General features: G+C 45.3%; 1 protein-coding gene across 9 annotated transcripts in view; it reads left to right on the forward strand.

Moving 5' to 3' along the window:
• The window catches only part of LOC120949156 (mushroom body large-type Kenyon cell-specific protein 1), a 118,341-nt gene that overhangs the window by 50,215 nt on the left and 53,381 nt on the right, over positions 1 to 14,745 (forward strand). The window lies entirely within an intron of this gene.

Here is a 14,745-nt window from a genome sequence, read left to right on the forward strand (position 1 = left end):
TATGAATTATTATTCATATTAAACATTTTCTTTATCAATGATATCAGATGACGACGAATTGCACGATCTCAACCCCTGCTACGAAAAATTTGACCATTCGAGAAGGACTAGGATCGAATAATATCTGCATCGAGTACACCCTGGATAAGGTGTTCTTCCATGATTGCGAGAAGGAAATGTATTTCTGAATAAAAAAAATCTGTTTAACTGTGTTGAAGACTAGAAATGATTCTGTTTCTATATGCGATTATATGTGCAAAATCAATCTGATAAAGTAGGGGAAGGTAGGTAAAGACGGACACGTTAAGGGAAATGGTAAAAATCTAGGGATATATAAGTGCAACGACCATGAAAATGTGCATACATTATCTTACACTCATGTTTTATCACAAAATGTGTTGAAATTTTTAAGTTTCCATCGATTTTTGCGTTTTTTTCATGAATGAAAAACATGTTTTTTTTCGTGCAGTTTTGAAATGTTCGGGTAAGACGGACACCTGATATGGGAAAGATGGACACCATGAAGGGTAAGATGGACACCTGTAGAAAAGGTTAGAAAGTGAAGAGTTTTACAGTATTTTAACAAATTCTATCACTTTCCACGTCCTTGTACGTTTATAAACCAATTCTTGGCCAACTGCAACGATGGTTGTTCATTCAGCCATGAATTTAGGAATTGTAAACGGCGCTTGTAATATATCGTAGAATGCAGCATCTAAAGCATTATTGACATATCGCGCACTTACAGCTGACGTTACTCCAGCTTACAGAACAACAGTCTAGAACTTTTTTTAAGGAAATTACTCCGCGAAAAGACCACGACCCAGTATTTTTTGAAGGACTTGTTAATAATTTAATCCATTTTCCACCATGGCAAAATTCAACAATTTATATTTGTAATCCCATAGAATTTCTCATCTATTCCTGAACAATGTCGTATAAATGCCTCATCTTTTTATTGCTTAAAGTTGTCCAAGCCGTGACAAGATATTGGATTTCGTGAAGCGCCTCATCAGCGTCGAGCGAGTAGCATAACGAGTGGCTACTATTTTGACCGGTGTTTCATTTCTCGCTTATTCCAATACTTTCTCTAGTTGCTGATTGATTTATAGTTTCGGAATACCCTTATTTAAGGTATTTGAAGAAATATATTCATCACCAATTGATATAAGAAGTAAAATAAAGCAACAAACTCGATGTCCATCTTTCCCTACAACAAGGTGTCCGTCTTTCCCGCTTTGGTGTCAGAATGTTTAAACCACCAAAAAACAATATTTTGTATTGCTTTTATGCTAGTTCTTTCGCCAGTTTTTTCATTAATGATCACGACAACCCATTCATGAAATAAAACTTCCGGAAATATAAACAATACAAGTTGTAGAGCTTAAGATCGGCAGTAGTCAAATTAGATCCACAAGGGTGCACATGATTGAAAATTTGTTTTGTTCGTGGATTTAACCAATTTTGCATATATTATGCCAAAAATGTTCTCAAATGTGTTGTTTTACCTCTAGTTTGGATTCTACATATTTGAATTACTCGAAAATTACCTTTTTCATGCATTTATGAGAAGTGTCCATCTTACCCGCAGTGTCCGTCTTTACCTACCTTCCCCTACAGAATAGAAAAATGTATTGTAGTTTTTATTTTATTTCGAAAGGTAAAAAAATCATTGCTTCTTTCCGTTTGCATCTTTCCTGCCATATACGAATACGGTAAAATACAAAATTTGATCCACAAGATACTTTTTAGTACCAGCAGATTGTAGATCAGTAGACAAAGAATATTTTATTTCTACTGATGCTACTGTATTTGGGTTTATAGTATAATTGATCAACACAAAGCATTTAATTCGTGTACTATTTTTTGTTACTTTGGAAACAATCAATTTCCTGTTTGATTTTACATTAACCACAATGGCTGTTTCATGACAAAGTGTTGCAACGTTGGAAGTGAAAACTAGAAAAAATAAAGCCACATAGTTTAGTCACCCTTCTGCCTGGTAGGCTGTTTTTTCATTCTTCCGCAATAGCTTTTAAGCTGCTATTTTCGAAAAAATCGAAGCTTTCAGAAGCTCCTCCCTCTTTCTTGCCGGTTCTTTCTCGCTTGCAACAACTGCAGTCGAAAGACAAACATTAGGCAGACGACATCAAAAATGAATCGAATATGAAGCAAAAAGAGGGTGCAGCAAAGAGCAAGAAACACTACTGACGGGTTTGCGTATGATGAAATATAAATTTGTGACGCGCAAAAAGTCACCCGATCGTACAGCCAGAAGTCGGCCAAAAAACTAAATAAAACCATCACGCGGTAAACTAAAGAAAACTAAAACACCTCGACTGTTTTCCAAGGGGGAGGGTTTTGCGTTTTGATAGCAATAAAACGCCACATAATTTGCACAAAATGCTCAAACGAAAATCATAAAATGGGGAAAGGTTGTTTGGAGTAATACTTGGACGTGTCTAGAGGACACAACTGTAGACTGCAATTGGGATTGCATCAAGCGGGCCTTATTTTTTTGCTTTCACCTTAAATATGACTCCTGTTCCATCCGGTTTTGCAACTGGTTGTACCTAGACTGATTCTTACATCATTCCCAGTTCGCACATCGTATCATATTAATGGGCGCTAGTGACCCAGCCGATTGCCCAATATTACTTGAAAAGTGATTTTACGTACAAAAAAGGAGCCTTTAATGAAAACGGCAAACTATACATTTGCCACAGCACAAGAGAAACGGAAAGGACGGCTACTGCACGCGTGCAGAGTGTTTGCTACATTCTAACCTGCTCAATTTCATTAACCACCAGCTGATGATTTTACACCATGAAACTAATCGTCCGCTTGTGCAGACTAATCCATTGAAGATTCGCTGCGACCATTGAACAATCATGCCAAGGCGAGCCAACGTACTCGCTGCAAGAAGACGGTTTCAGGGCGATTTGTGAATGAAACGTACCACGCGACTCACCGGGTCTTAAGATGCATCGTAAGATATGCATCACCGTCCTGCGCGCTCCAGCGCCACTGCCGCAAAACAGAGGAAATGGAGGAAAAGCGCAGCAAATCGGCATCGAACAACCACGCGAGACTAGTCGTACCGTCGGTCGATCCCGTGCACATGGTGGCGCGGTTTCCCGCGGCGGCAGCACAACGTGCGGAAAGTGTAAGGAAAATCTGCTCTGTCTCTGATGCTGCTACTGCCCGCGCGCGCGTTCACTGCCGAGTCAGTTGCAGTTGCATAATCACAGCGCAACTACAGCAGCAGCAACAACAACAACAACAACAACAGCACATACACAAACCGGCTTTCACGCGACGAATGGTAATGGTTTTCCGTGAAGGTCGGCACACCATCCCCCCACGACAACGACCCACACGCGAGGAAGAAGGGTCGAGGGTTCGTGGCGCCGAGGACACGATGCTCCGATGCACCTTTATAAATACGTCACGGTCTCGGCGGAGGTGACTGTGTGCGGCTATGTGTGTTTGTGTGCCACCGCACCGGAGGGAATTGGAGCAACAATCTCACGACGAGTTTTCCAGACGCCGTCGGTCGAGACAGCAAAGCGTCGGTGGTGCATTTTCTTGAACGCGCTGCTCGCTGCTCCGATTGTATCGATTTGCTGGCTTGTCGGGGCGAAGCAGTAAATGCAACTGGTGCAACATCCCACTTCCTTCGAGTGCTTCGCACCTTTCCTAGACCTCCGGCAGATAGCCTTGAGAAGCAGAGGCAGATCAGTGGTAGCGAGCAGTCGGTCATCTTCTCCAACTACTGGTTTACCTTTTTAAGTGAAAACAGTCAACATGCAGTCAGTGCACTCTGGCACTTTGGCGGTGTCCAGCCGACAGACGGGTCGGGTGAAATTCACCGCTCACGACCAGCGATGACGATGAACTGCCCAGCCGAACCCGGCAATGGCACGTGCTTAGTCGCATCGTTGCGAAAAGCTGAAGCATGTAGAGCACATTTTACGACAACCTTCTCCTGCCCCTCGACCAATCCGGACGGCATCAAGGGGAGTGCGTTTAGAAAATGCTTCCTCTCACCAAACTGCACAAACACACATCCACACAGCGGCCCTTGTTGTTGGAGCAGAAGTAGTAGTCGTCGGTTGCCCGATGCATCAAAAATTGGAAATTTTGGAATGGGAACCGCTCGATGGGTCCCGTACGCGTGAGTGTATGCAGCTCACTGGGCGTGCAGCCGTCCCCATTCTAATCGTCGTCTTCCCATGCAGTGCTGATCATACGCTCAGCCTCGATGCCCTGATGCGGGGTAGTAGAGTGTCTGCTCGTTGCAGTTACCGAGTGAGTGCATCGATGTACCCGCTTTGGCAGCGTTAGTTGCCGAAATAAAAACACCTCAAAATGTATACTAGTATGCGTGCGTGTGTGAAATTGATGCAACAGTTGAACTGTGCTTAGAAAAGTTGGCACGCTTGGCAGCTGCACCGAACGCATGCACACATCAGTTTGGTAGAAACGTGTGCCAAACCGGGACGGAAACAACTGATTTGCTTCGTGTCCCATCGACGTCGTCGGTTAGGGGGTGGGGATGGAAATAGATTTAGAAAAAGCAGCTCTACGCACAGCCGAGCAGCCCAAGCAGCCCCACACCCGGGGACAACGATGCGTTAGACTAGGACAAAGCGATAATGCATTTTCGAGCTGCAGCTGTGTTTTCTAATGCATCACGAGTAACCTATGGGGATGAGGCAAGCACTTGTCGGCTTGGTAAAAAAAGAACCTACCGAGAGGTGCATAGAAAAACCGGATCCCGAACCCTCGTTATTGGTTAGCCTGTTTGAGAGATTGAATGCGGGATTTTGAAGAATAAGCAACGAACGTGCAAGAACGTTGCATGTTATATTTTCGAATGTAGTACTTCGAATGCCAATAACATGCAAAGTGATTTAACTCTTTACGCCAACCAAGGTACGAATAAAAATCTTCTTTTAATTAGAAAACTCTCCATATTTAAGGCCTTTTTCGTATCGTACCTTAAAAATGGTCGCATTTCATATATAGAGAACCGGATACGGCTAACAAACTTGACCGGAATGACTCAACCGACGGACGGTTCCACAGCGCAATCTTGACCTTAATGAGCCACCAAGCGGACGATTTTAATGAGATTTTGATTGATCGCATAGATCTAACTCCACTGCACTGAACCGTGCCACAGGCCAGAGAAATGCCAGCTTTCATACGCGGCGGTTCATATTGAATTATTTAAATAACCACCAACGAACGCTGCTTACCTCAGCGCCCAAAGTTTTGTCAAAGAGCGATCGTCACCAATGCATAGTTTTCGTACTTCCCATTCGAACAGCGAACAGCAGTTCAGCGTTTAATTGAGCTTCATTACGGTTGATCGAGGCTATGCCACGGTTTAAGAACAAAATGCTGGAAAATAGGTTATGACATGTGAGCGCTCAATGCCACCGATCACACCATGTACGATGCAGAGAACCAAACCGGACGAAGGTTTGTTCGCAAGCGAACCAAAACCGAGTGCCTTCCATTTCCCGCGCTCAGAACGGTTCTAAAACGGGTTCGGTGCAAGCAGTGACCCCCTTCATCCCCACCTCAGATACCGACAGTGCCTCTACACGCAGTATCCACATACGCCAATTCAAGATTCAAATCGTGTGCCCCCAAAGGCCAAACCCTCGAAACGACCATTTTTAACGTTTACCTCCCCTCCCCCTCGTGCTCAAGCCCTTCTGCCCTGCGGCCACAAGACAGCTCCTGCTGCTTCGCTTCACGCTCTACGTTGATTCGTAGCTGCCCTTCATCCCTACTCCGCACTGGCCCCACACAGTGGCTAGAAATAACGCCGCAAATAACACACCAACCACACATCAAAAAACCCCCGCTGAACCCTCAAACCCAAGCTGCTGCTGCGAGCTTAATTCGATAAATTTAAATAAATCTAAACTTGAAATTCCACCATCGCTGGTAGAGAGACCTCGAAGTGGTTTTACCTGCTGCGCTCCGTACCTACTTACCTTCCCCCTCGCCCCCCCCCCCCTTGCCTTAGTGCATTAAGTTCAAGTTTTTCGCCATTGCGCCTAACTGCGCTGCCCTAACGTGCTGCCCGATGTCCTTCATTGTTTCAGTTCCTCGATCATCGATCGTTGTTGGGGGGGGAGGGGGGAGGGGTGCGCAATATGGCGACCCCAAGCGCAAACGGCGATCGTACCAGTGGGCACTCGATCGTGCGTAATTAGCGCCTAACGAGCGGTCACTAGATACTCCCCCAGCAGCAGCACTGTCGTGCAGTGCCGTTTTTGTGAAGTGAGTTGTGCGCGAGCGTGGCCAGCGCCGTCAGTGGCACGGATAGCGCAGAACAGAATGAGATAGCAACTCCACCACCGACCAAGAATTCGAGATCATTAACGATCGATACACCCTACCTACGGCTGCGCTCAGGTTGCATTCAGCTCCCGAACCGGTTGCACTTCCTTGAGCGAGAGGGAGGCCATACAGCCGAGCCAACTGGCAATCATTTTGGCATCAAACAAAACAAAATATTGGCCCCACATTGCATCGCAGCACAGCGTCATAGCTAAAATGGCAGCCAATGTGTTGCCAACGTCAGAAGGGTGAGCCGACGACGTGAGTTAAGCACCATCCGGAACTTCAGATCGGGCACATTAGGCACCAAGTTTTCGCTTATCAAGTCACATATGCCACACGATAGTCACCCGCACTCTTTGGCCTTTGTTGAGCCCACCGTGCATCTGAATTGGTCACGTCCTCGGCACGTGTAACCGCTGATTCGCCTGCGCCATGTTGATGCAGAACTTTTTCTGATAGTTTGTACAATTGTGCCTTGTTTTGGAGTCCCTCGACAAGAAGAACGTTGCGATTGGTTGTGTTGTATTGTTCTTAGCACTACCCCAGTTATCTCTTTTGCTTGTTATAGTGAAATATCTTGTTGTGTGATACATTTTCAGAACCATCATTTAGACGGTTGGTTTTGGATTGAAACACTATTTACAACCTCTTCATGTGGAAGTGGTATCACTTACAGTCAAAGGTCAATTTAAAACAACATACAAATTATTAGTTTTTTTTATATTAAGACACTTAAAGCATAATACTTAGTGTCTTTTCCCCCTTTTTCCACCTCGAGTTTATCTGTCAACCTTGTTGTGAGGGCTGCCCGCTGCAATTCAACTCCCTTGTTTGCTATCGAACGCGGTGGGCTTTGCAAGCGTGTGGGGTACAGTGTGCAAACGAATCACGCTGGCAACGGGGAGGAAGCGGGTACACGCGGCGGGTCGAACGTGAGTTGGGACGCATTTTTCTAAGTGCGACTCATCGTTGCCCCTTCATTGTCGCGTGAATCGGTCGCACGCGCTTAAATAGGGCATAGGTTTTTTTGTTCGTTTGTCGACACTTTGCGAGTGGCAAAACGGCCCATTTTTTGGCGCCACGTTTTTGCCTTTGTTTGTGTAGTTCTCATTACAGACAAATATATTCCACTGCTTTGTTTGTTGTATTTACTCGCCCTCAGAGAGTGATTGTTGAGGAATGTTCGATGTGTTTGGATAAGTTTAAACAGGATTTAATTGTTTTCCCATATTACATACTCATTCCCGTAGGGTAAATTGATCCAATATACTTAAAATATCGCAAAATTCTTCTGTGTAACGTCCAGCCTGACATACCTATCTCATTTAGCGTACTACTCCACAGTGGTCCACGCTGCATTGAAGGAAACACTCTTGTCATTGCAAGGGCCATACATTTATGTAGAAAGCAATCGATACTCACGAGCCATACGATCCGTCGAGTGTATTCCAAAAATTCCACACAACAAAGAAAAGCCACCCACAACCCCCATGCCCTCGCGATGCAAGAAAGATCATATCACTTTCGCTTTCATGTGAATCACTTCGGCGCATCGCAAAAAGAAACAAAAAATGCTCTCGATGACGCGAGAACCGCCACGCCGTGGCCTCATTTCGGTTGCATCTTACCGAAAATGCATGTCAGCGAAATGGGTGCAATTTCACATGCACGCAAAAGAGAAAGCACGAGTCGGGTCGGGATTGCAGGCGGGACGAGGGACCGCGGAACACGATCCGTTCGACCGTTCGAGATAAACAAAGCGACACTCGGGCTCAAGGTCTTGCCGTCCCGTCGGACGGCCTGCCGCTCGTTTGCAGCTCACACACACACTCAGAGTCCGTGCCACAGCAGCACAGAGGATCAGGAGAAATTCGATTCGATTTCGGCACATTTTGGCGCGTCCCCAGCGTCGCTGCCTGCACACACGCATGCGAAACTGCAGCCGAAATATTGCATGCCGGCCGAATCTTGCCGAAGTTCCGCTGCCTACTACGGCATGTGCTTGTTGCAGTGAGAGCCAAGCACCAAGCGCGGTTTGCCGGTCGCTCGCTGCGTTTGTGGTCGCTGCGAGGGTGAGAACCTCGTGTTGTGTTTTTGCCCAAAACCCCCAATTTCGGGACGGCAATCTCGGGTGCGTAGGCCGGTGAGCGATTCCACTTGTGAGACACAGCACACGACGAAACCGCTTCCTGGTCTGCTGGGTGCTTGCGCATGTATATCTGATGCTCACGCCAAATTTGCACTCGGTGGTGTGCTTGCGGTGTGCCGACCGAGACCGTGAAAGGACGGCTTTGTATTCGGGGCTTGCGATTGCGTTTTTTTTTCTCTTTTCTATTTCGTTTTATTGTACCTTCCCCTTGTCCTACTTTCAGGGCCAGACGGACGGACAGCTCGCGTATCGGCTGAGTGTAATGATGATGCACGGGTAACGCGTTCGCGACGCAACGATAACGAAAGGTTTTTGGGTGTTCTTTTTATTGGGAGCGCACTATCTGGTTACGCGGAGGAAGGGAAGGTTCTCCCTTGCCTTCCTCCACCGTCCTGTGGTCCATTTTTTATGAGCCGTAAGCTACGCAGTGAACGGAGTCTGCGTTTATTTTTGTTTATTTTCCGACTGAATGCCTGTGTGAACGCTGGCGCGTTTTTTTCTTCCTTCTTACTTTTGACATAAATATTGACTCGACTGGATTCGGCTGTAATCGAGCTGAGAAGATGACGGTCGCAAAAGACAACCACGCCGGTAGAGTGTTTGTTCGCTTACATGTATTTGGGGTAGGTCATGGTCGCCAGCCAGTGGGGTACGGGTGATGCACGGTAATGCCTTCCATTTTTTTCTTTGTTGCGCTTTCTGCGCTGAGACATGCTGCAGAAAGCTCGTTTTGTCGCCTCATTCACTGCGACCAGTAAGTCGTCGCAGTTTTTGGCCACAAACAAAGATATAAAGGAAATGAAACAACACCAAAAACGAACATCCAAGCATTATTACAACTCTCCCCTTCCTTTGAGATTGAAGTATGTCTCGACTCGACCGAATAATATCCTGTTTCTTCCACTTGTCGGTCTGTCGATAAGGCGGAGGGGTAGGATATTTGGAGATGCTTTGTTTTTTGGGTTTGTTGAATCCAATCCCCAGCTTCCGTCCAACACACCCTGTTATGTGAATAAACATTTGGGCTGCTGTATCTGTATCGTGGATGTGTAATGCTGTGATGCTAACGTTGCATAAGTATTCTGTGCTATTCGTTTTCCCTGAAATATGAAACTGTGATAACAAACTATTATACTTTCTTCCCCTTACGACGAGTCTGGAGCTGGTGCTCATTCAGTCAAATGAAATCCAAAATTTATTTGAATGTTCAAATTATCTTCAAAAAGCATTTAAACAACTGTGTTCACTTTTTTAGCGATTTAATGAGAAATACCGTAATGATAAAGTATGGAATATAAAATCCCTTACATTAGGGACTATTGTATAAGCAATAGCGACGGCAACAAAATACGCAGGTTTTATGAGTTTGGGTCTGTTTGTGTGTATGTGTGGGTGAATATGCAAATGGATGGATTTATGTACAAAAATTGAACATGTTGCAATCGCGCATGTATGTACGGAAGAAATAAAAAAAAACCCACTCACACACCTCCCACTACGTTATACGCCGCTGGTTCCTGTACGGTCATACGAAAATAAAATATTTTTTCTCCCCTCGCGACCACCATCGAATTTTTGCACACACCTCTCTCTCTCTCTCTGTCCAGTTTTTCCCGAATCCCTAAAAATGTACTTTATTCCGCTATGCTATTCCCTGCATGTTTGGCTCGCTCTGTGTGTCTCACTCTCATCTATGTATATTTTTCAGCTTTGTTGCCCCCCCCCCCTACCCGTATTTGTTCGTCTGGCTGGTCCCTGGGTTTCTTTACCATCAGCCATCACCACCGATTAAAAATTCATTTTTAACGCTACCAGGATGAAGGTTTTTTTTTTCGAACCGTTCTTTTCCCCTTTTTTCTGCTGCAGACGGGCTGCATTTCATAGAGCATGCATTCCATCCCTATCGTTCCCCAATACTGTTCGAGCGCTGAATTGAATGTGCTCGGCTAGGACTAACTTCCATGGTAACTACAGCGACGCCGACTATGGCGATGATGATGATGATGCTGCTGCTACTGATGATGATGATGATGGGTTAATGAGAATATAAATGTGTGCGTGAGGTTTATTGTAATGCTTTTATTGGTTGCACGGGCGTGCTGCAGCCGGAATGCGGATGCTTCTTTTTTGCGTCGCTCGTTTTTCGCAAAATATTCGATGATGCATTTTATTTTCGTTTGGTTTCGGTGTAGTAAAAATATGCGCCCACATTAACACCCTCACAGCTAGACTTACTTTTATGTGCAAGTGCCAGTGCCTATTACGGGCATGTGTATGTGTGTGACTGTTTCGAGTATTTAACATTATGTCGATTTTTGAACCAAACCTTTCAACCCTTCATTGGGTGGCCACCACCGGGACCTGTGGGCTCTACATTTTTATGTAAATCAACATCCAGATCTCGCTCCCCACTCACGCTTCTCTTTCCGTTTTTTTCTTCTTCTTCGGTTGCCTTTTTTCAATCAGGTCTGAAATAACCAACACATAGATGTACATGTGACGGGGCTGGGCACACCAACACTGCCACGGGGCGTCGGGATTTTGGTTTTGGTGTGCTTGGGGATTCGCGTTTTTATTTTTCCCGGCTGCAAAATGTTCCTGCGCCTGGGTCTAAAAAACGAAAAAACCAAATGGCGTCCTCGACCTTGCGAGCAAATGCAAAAAGGCAAACAAAGCCGCACTGGGCCGAATACAAATCGTTGAACCCGTGCACCGAAAAATAAACTAGATAAAATTTGTCTCTACTTCGACCGCTGCACATGGCCTTGGCAAGGACGCAATGGATTTCTTTGCTCCTTTTGTGTTTGGTTTTGTATGTTGAGCTTTAACTGAACGATTCGAAACGCTGTTACTGTATGCTTTTGGTTGTTGTGGTTATTGAAGCGGAAGTTTACACTAACAACACCTAATTTATGGTTATCGTAACTCTCCGAAAACTTTTGCTATGCTATAAACTATGCATTTTGAATCATGCTTATTGATTTGAATTATTTTCTCAAATTATATTTCTCGATGGAAATTCAAATTTATAGCTTGAAAAACGATAAAATAATTGTTCCCTCGTTTCTGGTCCTAGAGGTGATAAACAACTTTACTTTATTTTAGACACCATGATAAACTCGAACCAGTTCGCTCATCTACAGTTGAAGTGTGCAGAACAACAAAAAATGTGACGCGAAATGAATAAATTATGTTGATTTTTGAACACGACACACGATACAACGCATACCCTTGCATGTCACAGTACGCATGATTGTGTGTTGATCAGATACATAAGATATAGCAAAGGAGAGAGGAAAAAAAACGACACCACTGGAAAAATGAACGCCCGACATCGACCGCCGAAACGCAAACTCTGACCAAAAGAGTTAAATATCGATTTTTTTCTTCGCAGCCAGAGCCGGGAATGCAATGGCGCAATACAAAAATGTGCACCGCCACACATACACACGTATGTTTTCAAAACAAACATTTACACGCTGGGTGCGGGTTGAAAAAATACAGATAATAATTGTACATAATTCCCTGTCACATGCATCGTGTGCCGTTTCCCCCACTTCCGTTCCATCATTTCCACTCAAGGGATCGTCCAGAAAGGTGTCAAAAATATCCTAACCCTTGCGGAAACGGCGGAATCAGCGAGCGAACTGGTAAACGACGGCATAGACAAAGGGCATTTGTGCTTCAACGATCACAAAGTCGCCCTTCGCCGTCTACGCTCAATGGCCATTTGGCGATTGTTGTCGCCAGCTACCGTTACCGCCGCCGATCATCTCATTGTGACACATACGTGTGAATCATCTTCCTTCCCTGCCCGTGTTGCTGTTAGCTGTCTGTTTTTCTTCGCTTTTTTTTTGTCTGTTGCTGTTGCCACCACCTTTCGCACGAGTCTTTGTTGGGATCGAAATGAGTCGGTTTCGGATGGAGCGCCGCCAGCCAGCCAACCAGAGCTCGCGTTTTGCACAACACAATGATCGTTGTTTTGCTGCTAACCTTGCATTTTTATCGTTTTTGTTAGAGCGAGCGTGACTTCACAGCAGAATAAATTAAAAACAATCTAACATTTATCAAGCATTGATAATTTATTGTGCGCTTTGCAGCTCCCGCTCAAGGTAGTCGACAATGCTGTCTGTTGAAGTCGATGCATTAGGAATTGATTAGTTTGTTTTTTATTTGCTTTGCAATAGCTATCCTTTTGCACACTTCAGGCGCAAGCTTGGTGTGAAAGTGTGAAACATTTTTTTTTACATTAGCCGAGAAGAAGCTGTCAAGGGGTTACGAAATAAAACAGACATATAGTGGTCTCGCCCAAAAATAAAACAGACTGTATGGAGTTATACTCTGTTCCATCCATAAGCCCACACATACATACACCTGCCGATTTTTGCACCACCACCACCACCACCACCTCAAACAACATCGAGTGGTAGCCATTTAACGGCTAATGGTATTATTACTACTCGCTCACCGTGGCTTGACAGTATTGCAGTTTCATACACTCTATTGCTATCCGAAGGCAAGGCGCTGTTACCACCGCGCACAGCGAACAGAACGAAAACTGTGTCAATAATGCAGAAAATGACATTTTAAAGCGAATAAAAATAAGCTGCATTTAGAATGGCTTCACTGCTGCTTTTGTTTCTGGCTCGCTGTACAATGGCTAGCTCAGATGGGCCGCCAGTGGCACAGTGGCGGATAAGATTGGAGACATTAGCGTTTTGTTGCGCTAGCCCCTCCAGCGATAGTGTGGCGTGTGGCACTGTTCCCTGTCTATCGCTGTAACGGAGCGCTGCATGTATGGGCCATGCTGCTCGCACTGGCCATACGTACGATGAAATGTGTGCCTTCGCATTCTGGCCAGTTTCCCAGATCGGCACTGACTGACTGGTGCAGCAGATATTTATGTTTTTATATTTACATGCGAGTATGCGTTAAACGGTACCGACATTTTTAGGCTTTATGTAAGAGCCTTTTGCCTTCCTTGTAACAGCGTGGAACCCACACCCACCAATAGGGAGAGTGAGGGTGCATTACGAGGTCCTATCACGTTTTACAAAACTGCTTCCTGCTTCCACCGGGGAAAGGAATACGCGAAGCGCAAAAAGGAATCGTAGCAAAACATACGAATATGTTATTAATAATAGCTTTTCTGCGATAAGTTCGCTGCCAATCCTTGCATTAGCCATCCGTTTCGCTGCATTTGAGAGTGCAGAAGAAACTATCCAGCCGTATGCCAATTGTTCCACTTCGCCCAGTCATCTTACGCCAACGCAGCACCGCCGTAGACATCTTCCTCACCCGTCCTCTTGCCAGCATTTTCCTTCCAGCGGAAATGATAGACAACCATGCGCCTCCATCGTTATTTACTTCGTTTCCGTTTTGGGAGGGCGCAAAGCCCACCTTGTAGACCCGCCGTTTAAGGCCACCGAAATACTAATGTTTCATAACTTTTGGGTGGGTCCGTGTTACGTTCTTTCTCTGCACCCGTCGTTCTACCAGCCCAATTCGTATTGGGAAAGGTTGTGGTTTGGTGTTGCTAATCAAATAAACAGCCCGCTCACACAAACTATGACGTCTGCTGGCGCTGATGTGTGCACACGGCAGGTAGCTTGTGCAAGGAAAAGACGTCACCTATTGACTTGTTTGTGCGAATTGTACCTAAGCAAGGGTTGAAATTGCAACCCGTTTGTTCAAGGTTTGTCAGAAATGCTGTGAAAACTATAGGAGAATCGATAGTTTCGGAGAATCAAAACAGTCCTATTGGGCAAACCTTTTAGTTATTTCGTTGATGTAAAGCTCGTTTTTCATTAATCAATACTCATGTGTGTGTGCGTGTGGGTTTATTCGAAAAATTCCGGCCGGAAAAAAATGGATGAACAAAAATTCTTTCCGAAATAATGTTCCGCTTTGTCGCCGACCCGCTGCCGCCGTTCCCCTTTCCGGTGGCCACACTGCGCGAATGTGCAGCAAACACACACCCAATTGATGATTACGCCCGGTGCTCATGTTTATGGAGCGTATGTTCATTCGAGACGCCTAAACGACCACCCCCAAACCCAATCCCTGTGCGGTGGAATCAAAACAAAACTGGATATGGGTGTGGGGGGGGGGAACCCTCGCAGAGCACTAGAAACGAACGGAGTGAACAAGAGACAGCGAATCGAGCTAGAACGAGACACAGAAACGTAACAACCAAGGGAAGGGCCCTGCGTGCATGGTGTGGAAAGGTT

The sequence above is a fragment of the Anopheles coluzzii genome, chromosome 2, assembly GCF_943734685.1.
Source record: "Anopheles coluzzii chromosome 2, AcolN3, whole genome shotgun sequence".
Lineage (NCBI taxonomy): Eukaryota > Metazoa > Arthropoda > Insecta > Diptera > Culicidae > Anopheles > Anopheles coluzzii.